The sequence below is a fragment of the Neolamprologus multifasciatus genome, chromosome 1, assembly GCF_963576455.1.
Source record: "Neolamprologus multifasciatus chromosome 1, fNeoMul1.2, whole genome shotgun sequence".
NCBI classification, from domain to species: Eukaryota; Metazoa; Chordata; class Actinopteri; order Cichliformes; family Cichlidae; genus Neolamprologus; species Neolamprologus multifasciatus.
In genome coordinates, this window is record NC_140439.1 from 5,076,549 (window position 1) to 5,088,646 (window position 12,098).

Genomic DNA, 12,098 nt, shown 5'->3' on the forward strand with positions numbered 1-12,098 from the left:
CAGCCTGCTCTGCCCTTTCCTGTAGAGGGCGTCTGAGTTATGAGTCCAGTCCAGTCTGTTGTTCAGATGAACACCAAGGTAGGGATGCACCGATACCAATACTGGTATCGGGTATCGGGGCCGATACTGTAAAATGTGTGTGTACTCATACTCGTAAAAGTTAACCGATACCATGAACCGATATTAACTTATTTCATTAATCAGAGGGTGGCTTGTCATATCTGTTGTAGTTTTTTAGATTGGCCACTAGGGGGACATCCCGCGCTAAACAGGCACAGGGTTAGGCGAGTGAGACTGGCGGCTCCAGATAAAAAAGAGTAACTGGAGGCTGCTGTAGCTAGGCTAAGGCTAGGCTAACTCAGGTTTTGGAAAAGCGATGAAAAATGTCAAGAGAAAATCCACGGGCAGTTAAAATAACAGAGGCTCGACTCATTTTATCGCTCTGGATGACCAGCCAATGCCAGTCGTGGAAAACATAGGATTGCACCGTCTTCTCAGCATACTCGAGCTGCAATATGAAATTCCCAACCGCCCACACATCAGGGAGATAATGGTGCCAAAACTTTCTGAAGAGGTAAAGACAAGCAGTGTGTGCGCGATGTCAGTCCTCGGTTTTAACGGCGCAGTGGACTGGTGAGGAGTTTGTTCGTCAATGCCAAATACTTTCGTTATTTTGTTTGTTTGTTTACAATATGGACACTCTGCAATAATTTAAAAGTTTATTTTATTCTCAAACCTAATTTGTATTTATTTTATTCCAAACAGAAGTCTTTATTTATTATTCTGAAGTATCGGTTTTTGTACTCTGTATCGGCAAGTACTCAGATCCAAGTATCGGTATCGTATCGGTTTGAAAAAATTGGTATCGTTGCATCCCTACACCAAGGTACCCGTAGCTGTCCACAGCCTCAGTGTCCATACCTTGGATGTTCAGTGGTTGCAGTGGAGAATGCTTGTGCCTGTCTACCACCAGCTCCTTGGTTTTATTGGCGTTGAAGAGGTTTTACTCAGGTTGAAGAGGTGCTCCATCACCCCACACAGTTGGTCCACGCAGGACCTGACGACCCTCCAGCTGATGCCATCTGGGCCCGCTGCCTTCTTGCCATTAATCCTCCTCAGTTCCCTCCTAACCTGGGTGGTTGAGAGAGACAGGCTGGAGCCTTGTGTTGATTGTGTATTGGATGCTGTTGTTGGGGGTGGGGATGCTGTAGGTATTACAGGTACTGTGCTGCAGTGGTTTGTATCACATCTATCTAATAGACTTCAATTTCCAAACAACCATGGATTGTTTGCATCTGGAGCTGGGATTGTCATCACAGAGGGATTCAAGATTTATTGGAACTGTTTCCACCTTGTTGTTTTTTGCATTGTAAATAAACTCACTGTTACCATTCAGCAAGTCCTGTGATTGGGTCCTGCTTTCTGCTGCACAACCTGATATAAATACCATTTCAGAGTTAAACATTGCTGGAGCCTCCTCAGTCAGTTTGATTGAATTATAAAATGGTGTAATGGGTTTGTCATCTCCCCAGAAATCTGATCCCTTTGGTGCTTTGGCTGGTAAGTGTAGGAATATTAGTAATACAGTAATACAAGAGATTAGCAAAATTTGAATACGATAGAAACACAATTTAATTCCAGCATCATTTAACACAGCTGTTAAATGCTGCAAAAGCCTTAAAATCTGGGCTGTCAAACATATCTTGTGGGTCACATTCAATTATATCCAGCCCAGAAGATCATTTCATGTACATGCACTTCCTCTTAAGGTGTTCTTGTGGATGATGATCAGACTGTTTTGGATTTTATAAACAAATACATCACAGTTCAGCTGCCTGATCCACATACACAACCTGAACTGTACAAACAAGTAACAGAAGTGCAAAAACAGAACCACTCAAAGACACGTTTTAGAGTTTGAGCTCTTGAAAACTTTCCTTTTTGCTAAAGCATATAGTTAGGGCTGGATCAGGTGACCCTGAATCCTCCCTTAGTTATGCTGCAATAGATGTAGGCTGCCGGGGATTCCCATGATGCATTGAGTTTTTCCTTTCCAGTCACCTTTCTCACTCACTATGTGTTAACAGACCTCTCTGTATTGAATCATATCTGTTATTAACCTCTGTCTCTCTTCCACAGCATGTCTTTATCCTGTTTTCCTTCTCTCACCCCAACCAATCACAGCAGATGGCCCCGCCCCTCCCTGAGCCTGGTTCTGCTGGAGGTTTCTTCCTGTTAAAAGGGAGTTTTTCCTTCCCACTGTCACCAAAGTGCTGCTCATAGGGGGTCATATGATTGTTGGGTTTTTCTCTGTATCTATGAAGCGCCTTGAGGCGACTTTTGTTGTGATTTGGCGCTATATAAATAAAATTGAATTGAATTGAATTGAATTGATGCCGTTTTGGTTTCCCAAACCAACCTGCAATGAGATTATAAGACCCTGTGAAGATGATGAACTGAAAGTAGATTTGCACCACCAGGTGAAAAAATTCAAACTTCTAAACCAAGTTTTGTCAGGATACCATAACGTACAAGAAAGTTATTTAGCTGTAAGAAACCATCCAACTGTAACCGGAAACAAACTCCGCTTTGCTGATGATCTGTCACAGCAGCTGATAAAGTCCCACATGCAGCTGTGGCCAGCGGTCATGAAGGTGAGGCTGCATATTACACTGGACAGGAACTCACCCAGACACAGATTCAAATGTCTGTAAAAGCAAACTGTCTTATACATTTAAGTTTCCTATTTAAAATATATTCTTGTTATTTGTTGTAATTTGCTGGAAAAGGTTCCATTTATTAATGTGTCTGTTGTTTCATTTAATGCCAACGGTTTAAGAAATATTCATATATATTATACATAAACACAAGGCTTTAATTATGTTTCAAAGCAGCTAATTACCAATTCTTGTTTTTGTGAAGAATCTATTTCTATCTCAAAAGATGTTAACTTTTGAAGAACTCAATGGGGTAATGATCTGTGGTTTTCTCATGGTTCAGCGGATTCAGGGCGATTGTGGCTCGAGAGTTGGGAGTTCGCCTTGTAATCGGAAGGTTGCCAGTTCGAGCCCCGGCTCGGACAGTCTCGGTCGTTGTGTCCTTGGGCAAGACACTTCACCTACCGCCTACTGGTGTTGGCCAGAGGGGCCGATGGCGCGATATGGCAGCCTCGCCTCTGTCAGTCTGCCCCAGGGTGGCTGTGGCTACAATTAGGGCTGGGTATCGTCACTGATTTCTAGAATCGATTCAATTCCGATTCACAGGGTCCCGAATCGATTCGATCCACGATTCGATTTATTTCGATTCGATTCGATTCGATTTAATTCGATTCGATTCACTTTGATTTGAATCTGGGAAATTTTGACAGTCAGAAATATTATAATTCAGATCAGTACATTTACATATTTTTGTATCTATAAAAAGGAAGCTGACACACCAAGACTTTATCAAAGGTGTGAGCATCACAGCAGAGGCCTTTGTGTCAAAGTAGCTGAAGATAAAACACAGAAAAACATGAAGGTGATTTTCCTGTTCTGGGATTTTATAAAAATTTTCTGCAGTAGATCAAAAACGAAAGAAAACCATTAATCAACACATGAACATTACCTCTGAAGTTACAGCGGTTTTATTAGAGACAAGGCTGAGCGTTTTGCATTTTGCATAATTTTAAAAAGTTTAAATTTGTTCGGTATTGAACGGCAGAAATTAGGTTTTATTTTCGGAAGTATATAAAACGGAAAAAAAAAACAGCGCTGTAAACAACGGTAGACTTGTGCGTAACAAGCAAGCGAATAATGCAGAAAACAGTACAGAGAGAGAGAGGGAGAGAGAGCGCGCAAGAGAGCAAGCATGCGAGAGAGAGCTGTGCATCGTGGTCGAAGCAAAACAATAAAAGTCAGAGTGAATTCATGACGTTGTTTATGTGAAGCCTAGTTTGGATCTTCTTTTGCTGCTGGTTCGGTCAATATTGTTTGGAGAGAGATAAAACTAACAGCTTTAGAATCAGCGCATAAAGGGCGTGAACACAAAGCGCGGACCGCCGACAGATCAGAATCAGCGCGCTGTCGGCTTTCAGCCCCGACTGTGAGAAAGGCGACATCTCACTGATTCTGATCCGCGGTTGGGCTGTGTGTTTAAGTCTTTGTGCAGAATCCATGTTCCTGCTCTCATTTACTGTCTTAGCTGTTTGGTGGTTGTTGAAATTTTGTGAGATTTCACCAGAGATTCTGGCATTTCGGGCAAAATAAATTTATATTAAAAAATCGATTCAGGATTTTAATGAATCGATTTTACATTATCCAAGCCAGAATCGATTTTAATCGATAAATCGATTATAAAAACCCACCCCTAGCTACAATGTAGCTGCCTCCACCAGTGTGTGAATGGGTGGATGACTGGGTGTGTAAAGCGCTTTGGGGTCCCTAGAGGGGACTAGTAAAAGCGCTATACAAATACAGGCCATTTACCATTCAGCAGGTGTTTTAATATTAAAAAAATACTTTTAATGGTGGCATTTTGCTCACATAGACAAATCCTAAAGGTGATTTATGATTGTTCAGCTATTTGCTGATAAACTTTACTGGAAATAACCTCAAGTCATAGTTCCAGGAGACTTTAATATCACCCTCAATGCTATGATGGATAGATTGCCACCTATCTGCAATAGTGGAAACACATTCCTTGTCTCCGCCCATCATGACCAGCTGTGAGCACTGTGAGGGTCATGTTTTTCGACTTTTCCAGTGCACTCAGTACCATCAGGCTGACACTCCTGGGTGATAAGCTGACAACATGCAGCTGGATGCCTTTCTTGTGTCCTGGATTGTTGATTGCTTTACAGAAAAACCACAATGTGCATCTTCAACACTAGTTCCCTGACAGGTTATCAGCATCAGCATCAACACAGGGGCACCACAAAGGACTGTCCTCCCCCCTCCCTGTTCACCCTCTACACCACAGACTTCAGCCACTGCACAGAGACCTGCCACTTCAGAGGTTTTCTGATAACTCTGCTGCCACGGTTGTTGGAGGCATGTGAGGGTGATGAGATGGAGTACTGTGGTTGATCAGGATCTGCAGCTCAGCTTGACAAAGACCTAAAAGACTGTGGACTTTAGGAGGACCAGGAAACCTGTGTCCCCTGTTTCCATCCAGGGGGTCAGTGTGGAGGACTTTAAATACCTCAGAGTGCACTGATAACAAACTGGGCTGGGTCAAAAACACCAGTGCACTCCACAGGAAGGGCCAGAGTTGTCTCAAATTTCTGAAGCGGCTGAGGTCTTTTAACATCTGTTGGTCTGTTGTGGCCAATGCCATGCTGTTGCATGCTAGGCCCGCATGTTGAGGGTATCAACAGACTCAACAAACTGATCTGCAAGGCCCGTAATACTGGGGATGGAGCTGGACTCCCTGAAGGTGGTGTTGGAGTGGCAGATGTTGTCCAAGGTAAGGACAATGCTAGGACCTCCCACCCACTCCATCACGTTCTGGCCCGTCACAGGAACACGTGCAGTGAGAGACTGATTACCCAAATGCACCCTGAGCAGCACAGGAAACCACTTCTGTGGCTCCTTGTACAACTCCGCCATCTAACGCATAGCACACAGTGCAACAGTTACACCCTTTTGCACAGTGAAAATAACAAAGAACAAGTTTTACAGTTTAGAGTAAAATGTTGATCATATATATTTCATTTATAATTGAGCTATTTGAGCAATAAAATCATATTTTCTAAACTTTTATATTTTATTATTTAATTTAGTTCCTACTGTCTTGGAGCAAGTGTAACCACATAATTTGGGGATTAATAAAGTATTCTGATTCAGATTAAACTTAGTCATTTTAACAAGATTAAAACTGACAGCACTACTTTTCAGTGATAGATTTGACTTAATAGAAATATGGAGTAATAAGGACAATACAAGACTTTCTAGACTAGACTAGCTTTCTAAAAATATTATACTGTTAAAATTTTTTCCTTGCCCTAAGTCAGACCTCCCCAAAGTGTGGGGCCCGCCCCCTAGGGGGGGCGCAGAGCCATTGCAGGAGGGGCGCGGGATGAAAAGGGGGAAAAAACCCAAAACGCTTGGACACTGCTAGCACGGGCACCCACAGCAGGAGATGAAACATCGCTGAATATGTTTCCAAACCAACTTCATTCTAAGACAAAGACGAGAAAATATGGTGAAGCAAATCTGCCCTTTGGCTTCACCTGCACAAGTGCAGAGGTAGGTCTCCCTGCAGGATTGGTTTCCCTGTCGGGAGCAGCGCTGGGCTGTTCAAATCAAACAGGATCCCACAGCTGTTTATGTTTTAAACCCATTTTGCACAGAGAGGCATTTTTTGAGAAATGTATTGACAGCAATGTTGAATATTATTACACAGGAAAAAAACAACTACATGTAAAATAATGACAGCGTGACGCCTCTGCCTTTGTAAATGGAGGGACAGTAACTGCGTGTAAAACCTGCAGACAGTCAGATTAACAGTATTTCGTCTCTGCCATTCTGCAATTCATCTCATGTAAACAATAACGTGGCCACAGCGTGACGTGAATAAAGGCACATACATTTGACGTTGCGTGACCAACTCTGTATTCCTCGTCCACACGTAAATGCAAAAAAGGAGTTTTAAAAAAAATCTCAGTTTTCGGTGATTTGAAACGCCGTTTACGTGGACGAAACAGCTGCGTGTTCAAAAATAAAAATAAAAAATGTAGGTGTGGACGCCGCGTAAAAGAGTTAGTAGTTTATTTTATTACTGCCTGTAATTTATTGCAGATTACTTGTATTTGCTTAATTGTTTACTAAATGTTTGAGGAGTGAAATAAACAGCAATGGAGCAAAATATGGGCGTGTGGTTGGAGGATGTGTTTGTGCGTGAAGGGGGGGTAAAACAAGGGGGGCCCAGCAAAAAAAGTTTGGGAACCACTGCTCTAAGCGATCATCAGTCTGTTCATATTGCTGTATGTCCTGACCACATTGGTCTGACTAGAGCAACCCTGAGTTCAATTCAGAGCAGAATTCCTCTTACTTTGATAAGTTAGAAAAGTATTATACAAAATTGAATACAGTTACTCATCTGGCCTTTCTAAACTCTTTACAAAACACTCCCAAACCTGAGATGAGGATGAGGATCTATGTGATGTTTCATTATTACCCTAAAGGACAGCTGAAAAATAAAAAAATCAATAGAGACAGATGGCTTCTCATCTGAAGTCTTTAAATTATTAGCTCCTGTTTTATTACAACTGTTTAATGAATCCACATCAGTTAGTGCATCACCCTGGAGTATGACTCGAGGATTGATCACTGACAATTAATTCTCAAACCTAAATTAGATTTGCTTTTAATTGACAACTGGCATCCCATTTGTTTGTTTAATAATGATCCCATTTCCACTTATCTTTGTTTTTACACCATTTACTTAAAAGACATTTAAGCTTTGGGGAGTTTTTCTGCAGTGCTGTTAGATTTGATGTGCAACGGGGCATCACAGAACGCTGTCCGATTGCACCACATCTTTTTTCTTCTTGTTGCTCAGCTGCTTTGCTCCCATATAAAATAAAGCAGCATTAGTCACCTTGCTGATGACACAACACTGTTTTTAAAAGATAACTCACAGACTTCTTCTGCAATTCGTCTGTTAGAATCCTTCTCTAAAGCTTCTGGTCTTTAAAAGCGTGAATTATAAGCAGTTAAAGAGTGAAAAATTCACTTACTTTTCTAGGCATTAATATCGAACATCATGAATCACAGCAATGTTTCAATAACTTCAATCCCATATTAGAAAAAACTTACAAAGATTAAACTCATGACTTCTATGAGATTTGAAATTAAAAGGAAGGATTTTACTGAAGGAATCCTAAGACTAGCATCCATCGCATAATCTCTCATACATGTAAAACTACAGATGAAGCTCTGCTAGAGTTTGTATGGACTCATTTTCTGAAACAATCAATCTTGATGACTGATGATGAAATTTCTGGACCACATTTTCTTGATGTTACCACAACAAATTATATTTTCAAAATGAACTGGACAGATAATTAAAGATCCCATCTTCCTTATGGATTTTTATTCCACATTATGTATTTTTATAGGTAGACGGCCTTGACTTTCTTTTCCTCTGCAATTATAAAATTAACAAAATGTTATGGCAAATGCAGATGGACCCAGGAAGCAGAACACACGGAGGCAGAGTTGCGGTGAAGACAGTTTATTTACAGTGAGGGGGGGGGGGGGGGGTATTTACAAGGACAAAATATATACAACAGTGTATGAATGGGGACGCGGAGCCAGGACGTGCAGGTGACGAAAACACACACAGGTAGTGCACTCGATCTAAAAAAGGAGAGGGACGAGAATTACGAGGGTCTTGCCGGATAACCGAGAAAAGCTTAGAGTAAACTTTACCAAGAGTTGGAGAGCTTACTTGGTACTGTTTGATGCCAAAACTAGTGATGTGTCCTGTGTGTCGAAGCGTCGAATCGTGTGTCCGGTAATCTCGGGGGCGTTTCTGTGAAGCGCGTATCGAGGCTTGCTTTGATTACGTATGCAGTGACGTTCGAGGCCTCGCGGGCAGTCCGTACCACGTGACTGATTCAGGGACTGGTTCACCGGTTCGCGCCAGATTCGAAATAAAATGGGCAGAAAAACACAGCTGATTTCCCATCACACTGTGTTATGGAATTGGATTACGTACGTGTTACATAGTTACTTGAGCATTTCTTCTTCGATGGAACCAGGAAGGAAGAGATTTTTTATTTCATTTTATCTCTCCTAATAAAGTATGCACACAGTAATAAATATCACAAATGATAAGCACCATAATATAAATAAACAACACTACAGATCCTATAATCTGATTTCTGTCTTTTAGTTTATTAAAAAGTGAAGCGCCAAATACTAGTTTGTGTCATTATCCAGATGTACATAAGCATGATTACACAGGTACTAGCAGGTTTTGATTATCGATTAAAATCGATTCTAGCTTGGATAACGTGATATCGATTCATTAAAATCCTGAATCGATTTTTAATATAAATATTACTACATTTCAACCACCACCAAACAGCTAAAGCAGTAAATGAGAGCAGGTACACCGATTCTGCACAAAGACGTAAACACAAAGCGCTGACGCATCACAATCAGTGAGATGTCGCCTTTCTCACCAGACAGCACGGTCGGGGCTGAAAGCCGACAGCTCACTGATTCTAATCTAAGGCATCTGCTGTGATGCTTACACATTAGATAAAGTCTCGAAAGTGTCAGCTTTCTTTTTATAGTTATAAAAATATGCAAATGTAGTGATCTATGATCTGAATTATACTATTGACTGACTGTCTGAGGCTAACAGTTACACAATCATACCAAAACTCTGTCCTGATAGTTTCCACTTTCTCTTTTGTATCACACATACTGAGACAATATTCGGGATAAATAACCAAGAAAACAATTTACTTATTCAGTTTAGAGGTTTACACATCATTATAATCACAGAGCCCGCTTCACTTGAATTGTCCACTTGATGGCGCAGTAGAGCAAATGAATCATCACAATGCTTCGAATCATGAGTCGACCAATTGGGTGGAAAGCTTCAGTTCATCATGAGGCTTCATCTCACCATCACTAGCCAAAACCTCCAGACGGAAAACAAACCAGTCGAGGCAAAACCCTGGGGAGGAAACAAAACTCCTTACAGTCACCAGAAATAATCCAAGGGCGCCAGCAGTCAGGGGCAGAATTTCAGACGCTCCAAAAAACGCCAATACTCCGACACTAGTCTTCTGTCAGGCAGCTCCTAAAGAACACTTCTGAGGAAAGCATCTAATGAGTAACAGGTGTGCCAGGTTCAGTGACTCACTGCCCCGCCTACCTATACAAAAGGGGAGGCACCAAAAAACACATGCAAACAAAAACACCACATAACCAGAACTCCTAACACAAAATTCCTCTAAAATGATCATCTTTTCATAAACAGATGCTACTTGCATCTGGCTAATTTATAAACATAAACATGTTTTGCTCTTCTTAACCCTTTCATGCATGAATTATGACAACCTCAATCAAGATTTTTTTCAATATTCATATTTATGCATGAAAAACGATTTTTGAACTTCATTTTTTTAAACATGTACTTTTCAAAGAGTTTTTTGCATGTCCAGGTGTACAACGTGATTTAATGTGTGGCAGGGTATGGAGTGACACATCAGTGCCCAATGTAGTGGTTTATGTACAAATGTACCATCAACACTGACACAAATACATGAAAACAGCCTTTGAATAGCCGTAACTGTAGAGACCACTATGCATGAAAGAGTGTACCTGACCTGTACCTCTTCCAAACATCAGCCCCCCTTCCTTGTTTCACTGGCATGGTAATGGTATGATCCAAGTCTACTTGCATGAGATTCACCGCATTGTGTGCCGATTGAAATAATGTCTCACCTCTGCCTGGATTCAGCAGTGCTGAAGATTCGACTCCCACATACAGACGCACCATTAATAACTGACATATAAAATTATTATAATAATGGATTGTATTTATATAGCGCTTTTCGGGACCCCTCAAAGCACTTTACAATACCACGATCCATTCACTCTCACATTCACACACTGGTGGAGGCTACAGTTGTAGCCACAGCTGCCCTGGGGCAGACTGATAGAAGCAAGGCTGCCATATCACGCCATCGGCCCCTCTGGCCAACACCGGTAGGCAGCAGGTGAAGTGTCTTGCCCAAGGACACAACGACCAAGACTGTCCGAGCGGGGCTCGAACCGGCGACCTTCGGGTTACACGACGAACTGCCAACTCTTTGAGCCACAATCTTGCGGGCCGGACATAACTGTGTCAAGGTTTGACAACCCTGATGTAGATCGTAATCCAGGAGGTAGTGGGTGGATGGCTGTGTTGATTTGGCACTATATAAATAAAACTGACTTTGGTCTGAGCTGTGTCAACATGAAGGATCAGTCTGAGAATACATCTTCAACAAAAGTACGTTTTCAAAATCGCTTTATTCAGTTACTCTGCTTGAGGATACTTCTGTGACATCAGGATGTAATATTATCTCTGTGTGAGTGACTCACCGATCTGTTGCTGCTCCTCTCTTTTCCCACTTTCCTTTATTCTGGTCACTTCAGGTAAACTCATTAAGCCTGTTGCTGCTGCTATTTAAAAACCTGCTTCTTTATAGAGCACCTGGCAGTGTTGTGCCAATGTGGTTATCCTTTTACACACTTTGCTACACCCAGAAATGTGCAATTGCGGTTTGTCCACTAGAGGGCACCTGAGAGGCACCATAGTGAGTTGTGGTCTCTTTCTCTTGCCAGCATCACAGGCCAAACCCTGTTTTATGTGGACTACAAAGTTCCAGTTGCTTGGCCTCAGATATAAACACACAGCATAAAACTGCAAGTGACAGACATTCTCATCATGGAGACAAGTCCTTAACTGTTCGAGAGCAGCTGTGGCTCAGAATACAGAGCCACTAACTGAATGGCCAATCCTCAGCTCCTCAACAGACTGTAAAGCTGCTACACAAGTGCCAGTCCAAACAGACTGGCACTTGTGTAGCCCCTTTCTGCTCAGCACTCACAACACTTCCTACTACAAGACTGAGAGAGGAGTCTGGGCCAATTCACAAACCTTCTGGTAACTACCACTACCACCTCAGCCACAACCTGATCCAGATTCTCCATTTTAAAAAAGGTTTTAAATAAAAAATAAATAAATAAAATTTTTAAAAGGAGTCAGAAAGGTAAAATGATATTTTAAATTAGATTGTGGAGATGATATGCCTTGCTGTAAATTATAATAACTTTACTAACTTACATTATTAGTTAACTTAACTTGGAAATAAGGTATAGTTTTTACTAGTTAACGTTAACTGCATGTTAAAAGCAATGACAGCATACTCCCTGCTTTAACATCACTCCAAAACAAACCAGTAGCAAAGGAAACAATGACATTATTTAGGTATTTAGGCACGAAGCAGTGCGCTAACCTGCCAAAGAGTAGCTGCTTGGGTCTGCGCGTGCCTGGTGTGTATTTAAATTTGCGTTTCAGTGTAGTTGACATTAAAGTTATTATTGATG